Source organism: Lolium rigidum, chromosome 1 (genome assembly GCF_022539505.1).
Source record: "Lolium rigidum isolate FL_2022 chromosome 1, APGP_CSIRO_Lrig_0.1, whole genome shotgun sequence".
NCBI lineage: Eukaryota > Viridiplantae > Streptophyta > Magnoliopsida > Poales > Poaceae > Lolium > Lolium rigidum.
The window spans coordinates 234,971,793-234,976,758 of record NC_061508.1 but is presented as its reverse complement, the minus strand read 5'-3'; the positions used below and the strand labels follow the sequence as shown (position 1 = coordinate 234,976,758).

The 4,966-nt window shown below is 40.7% G+C and overlaps 1 long non-coding RNA gene across 1 annotated transcript; it reads right to left on the bottom strand.

Annotated features, from left to right (window-relative positions):
- Positions 1-4,319: 4,319 nt before the first annotated feature.
- On the bottom strand, positions 4,320-4,701 carry LOC124683332. Its single transcript, XR_006996638.1, has 3 exons — positions 4,632-4,701; positions 4,489-4,545; positions 4,320-4,407 (listed from the first exon to the last, which is right to left on the bottom strand). It is a non-coding gene; the product is annotated as an uncharacterized LOC124683332 (long non-coding RNA).
- Between the last annotated feature and the right edge of the window lie 265 nt (positions 4,702-4,966).

Below are 4,966 nucleotides of genomic sequence, written 5' to 3'. Positions count from 1 at the left end.
GATGATGAACCAAATCCAAAAGCCCTGCTCCAACCGTTTTTTTTTTCTGCAGGGATCCCTGCTCCAACCGTGACGACAAAGAATTAATAAAATTACTTTTTCACGAGTTGGCCACACAATCACGGAAACGGAAGTACTTTGCTGGACTAGTCAGTGATCAGAACTGAAAGAGGAACGCCGATCATGTACAGTTGATCAGGTTCAGACTTTTTTTTTTTTACCTAGGCCAATTCGGATCGTGTATCCGACTCTCGCTGTAGTCCATAATAACCTGGAGTAGTACTTCCCCCGCAAAAAAAAAAAAAAACTGGAGTACTTAGGGCATATACAATGGTAGAGATTGCGCACCTTCTCTTAGTAGTCCACGTTATGTAGAGAAGACGATAAATATACGTGATACAGTGCATTATCTCTTATTGTTATCACTTGCAATAAATGAGATTTAACTATTATTAGTAGGAAATTATGTGACTAAGAGAAGACAAGTGGTACAATAGGAAAAATAGTCTTCTCTTATTTCATAAGAGATCATCTCTTAGCTAAGGGAAGACAACCTTCTCTTTTTTCCTTCTCCCTCCTCTAACTAATCAAAATCTAACATGGCAAGTATAAGGGAATGCTGACAGCACAGCTTGACACAACGACAGCGCTTGTCGGCGGTTTCGATTAGCCATGTTTCCCATGTTTGCACTGCCACCCCCACCTCCGTACAACACGGTTCCAATGCATCGGCCACCGTCTTCCTACCACGCGGACAGCGTGTCACCGCCGCCGCTCCCGAAGTTCCTGATTGTCGGCTCAGGTTGGCCCTACGCGCACTTGATGTGGAAGCTGCGGCTCTTCTATAGTCAAGTACCTTTCTTTGTTTTTCTAGTTCACGTCCGGCACGAGCGAGTCTATATTGATATGCTTGCAATTCTTCTGTTGTCGCTGTTGTGGTCATCGGCTCCGTGCCATCCATGGCTCTCTGAGCTCTATCCCAAGCTTCTTGCACAAGCTGCACTTTTTCGCGAGGTGTGGTCCCGACGTACTTATTTCCGGTTCCTCGAGTAAGATCGGCGGGATCGATGTATGGATTGCCCAGATCATCGAAAGCCTCCGACGTCTTTTTCTGGATGACTTGATTCACCGATTACACAGATTTGATGATATATTGTAGCTTTATTTTCTTCTTCAGGATTGGTGACACCGTCTGATAGATCGGCGAAGACCTCCCGAATAGATGTAGATCTGTCGATGAAGTCGAAGCTGTCGATGTTTTTCGAGTCGCTGCTCAGATCGGAGCCCGTGAACGACCCGAACGACATGTTGCCGAACATATCGGCGAGTTCTCCGCCGATGGCGGGCTTGGTGAACCTTGACGACGAAACCTCCTTGTCGCCTCACTCGATGATTGATGTTGATGATCCCGAAAAGTCGGAATCGGCCGCTGACGGTCCCGAAAAACCGGTGCCGCAAAACAGTGCGATCCTTCTTTCCCGACGAGGAAGTGGAAACTCCCGAACGTCATCTCTGTCGACTCCTCCAGATCGGCATATGCATGCAAACGGGCGGGAGGGTGAGGAACAAAATCGACGAGATCATGTTTGACCTGTTTACCTCCATCCATCGTGTTGCTTGCTACTGATGATGTTATCGATGTTGACGATGCCATCGAGATCAGCTCCTTGTCGCCTCCAATTCCCACAGACGGCGCCAATTGACAAAGGTTTAACTTGTCAATGCCTACAAGTTGTAGACTAGGGTTTCGCGGAAAGTAGAGGGCATGTAGATCTCGAAGATTTAGCCGAAAAGGTGCTCGACTATGAAAATTAGGTTTTGTGTTGACAATGATTCGATTCTCTCTTTCTCCCTCGGCTCCCCTTTATATAGGAGGTGGAGCCGAGACTTTTGTATCGTACAAGTTACAAAGTCCGGGAGGTTATTTGAATCATGTCCGTGTTATTACAAGACTTCTTATTCCTAACCTATCTCTTTTTTCCATATCGATGTTTATTAGGCTTCCGGGCTTCATAAACGTCGGGTCGTGGGCCTTCAGCCATCCTCAGCTACTTTATTCGGCAATCCCATTCGGGATGCCTATGTCACCGGGCAAGTGTAAGGTACATTGAGGTATGACTTCCGAGGACTTCCCTCGAGTGTAAATGTTGTCATCATGTCCATTGACCTTAAGATGTTCGGTGGCATGTACGGGAACTAAATGATAGGGCCACAAGCAAGGGTGTTCAGAGCCGTATTAGCACGACGGGCGCATCAATTGTATGCTTTCTAGAGACTAAGCTTTAAAGGGAGTTTTAATTAACTCAAAGATGACATCAAGGTGGTACAAGAAATATAGTTAAAATTTGCAGTTATGGGGCATAAGCTGAAGGCAATAGTTTTTTTTCTGTGATGTGCCCAAAGAGCAAAGTAGGTTAAACTTTGTCCACGTACGTCCCTTGGTTTTCTGATCAAGGCATGTGGGGTGGAGAAACATGATCTTCTTCTGTTACGTGCTCCTTATACCTTGAAGTTGCCCTATATCTGTCTCACCCTCTCTATTGTAGACGTTCTCTTTTTGCGAGATGGAAATATGTACTCTCTCTTTAGCTTTTGCAGCCTATAAATAAAACAAAGAAACAATATAAATATGAATCCAAATTCAATTGACGATTGATTGAGATTTAAGCGAAGAATTTTCTAAATGCAGGATGTCTTGTACTTTTATTATGGTTAACCGCCTTCTCCTAGTTGGATCTGGAACGTGTTAGTCATGGAATTGGTGTGATGTAGGTAGGGAGTGATGTTTTGGAACATGGGAGCATATGCTCCCTTTAATTTAAAATGCATCTTACACATATTTTGAATTTTAAGAAAATTGAAACGAAAAATTCGCACGTACATCTTCACGTGCTACACGCTTACAAAGTTGTTTCATAAAAAATAGACTTGTCATGTGACGTGTGTAAAAAAGACAAAACTCAGTGCTAGAAATAATGCTTTTTACAAGATAAAATTTCTCTTTTTTACATAGTCCACAAAAATGTTGGTTTTTCTTGAAACTTGACGAACGCACATATATTATGAAGATGTACATGTATAATTTTTTGTCAATTTTTTTTGACACTTCGAAATAAGATTTTTTGGTAGAGGGAGCATACGCACCCAGGAGCCGAATTGAATTTCTGATGTAACTTCTGTATCTGATGCAAATAGTAAAAATGCATGTCTATTTGTTAAATATAAAACTTACCAGGTTCTCCCAATCAATGCATAAAAATGCCATTCCGAATATCAAATCTTGAACGCACAATGCGATGATGAACCCGATCCAAAAGCCCTGACAGTACAAAGAATTGAAAGGTATACTTTTATCACAACACAATTATATAAGTACCTTCCTGGGATAGTCAAATTCTCTTACATTAATAGCCAGATACTTCACCAGTTAAATAAATTTAACCAAAGAATATGGTATAGTACCTTCGCTCTCATATGAACAACAAATCCCAAAACAACTGAAAGAGGGACGCCAATTATGTACGTCGTTCCTAAAATTATTATTGCACCTTTCTTTTGCAAACCACATCCCCTTAATGTACCTAGAAATCCAGAAAAGTGAAGAATATATGAGTACCACTGATTGCATAAACTAGTAAGCAATTGTGCACCCCTCTGGTCCAAAACAAAACCATGTCCTGGTTTCACGGATACATAGTTTGAAATTTAATTGACATTTTACTTGATACGCAAATTTTCCTTGTTACCATCATCTAAATAATTATACAAGTTTAATTTAATGGAATCATTATCCACAAATGGTGCATTTCATTCCCCGCAAATTATTATCACTAACACAAGGGAGAAACTATCACCTTAAGGAGTGGTACATTCCTTTAATTTTCATGGCACTTGTGCAATGGTTCTAATCACCATAAACTTACTAGTAGTCATGCAATTGACAACATTAGCTCATATGCTTTAATTAACAGGGAATGTAAAGTAAATATTTTCATGAGTTAGTCAATTTTCCTATTGGATTATTTATGTCCATTTCTATTCAAACACATTGTGTCATAATTTGCCATGTGATATAATCATGAATCGTAGCCCAACTATGTGTAATGATTTGCAAAATTTTCCTGATAGGTTTGTTTGTGTAGATAAATAAATAAAAACATGTACATACCTGAAAACAAGCACTGTATTGAATCAACAATATGGCAAATGGCGACCAAAGGTAATATATTGGCCACATACTTCACAACTTTGGTTTCGTTGCTATAAAGCTTTCCCCATATATTTCTTAACAAGACTAGAAGTAAGGACATGCTCAACCCTTCAGAGGTAGCTATAAACAAAGCTATTAATATAACTTTGCGCGCTTCTTTTGGACGACCAGCACCCAACTCGTTTGATACACGTATGCTGAAGACAAATGAAATGTATAACCAAGGTGTTACGCAAAAAATTGTGGAGTTACAATGTGAACTCTAGATTTCAAGTTACCTGACAGAACTGCTCAAACCAAAGGCGATCATGGTAACGATTGATGAAGTATTACGCCTATGCATTCAAACCATGCCAGTGTCAGTAAAATCTAGATACATTTGTGTATTATTTTTATAACACAAGGAAAGGAAAAAACGTACGTAATCGAGAATGCTGAAGTTTCGAGTTTTGGGTCCGGGAGAATACCAGAAAGAAGCACTAGAAGCTCCAAGGACCAGAATCTTAAACTTGATTAACAAAAATTTCAGGTGAGACAACAGCTAGATGGAAGAGGGATTTACACATAAAGAACTGACTAAGATTAAAGAATGACGTTGGAGGACGGACAGCACTCACCATAGCATCAATGCTGACGAGGCAGCAAGCTTGAGGAACTGAGACACATGGTGGAAGGCATCCCTCGAAAACCCTTTCCATGTTGCCTTACAAGTGTGTGAAAATCTGATGTAAAGTGCAAGAAAGATAGCACTGAACC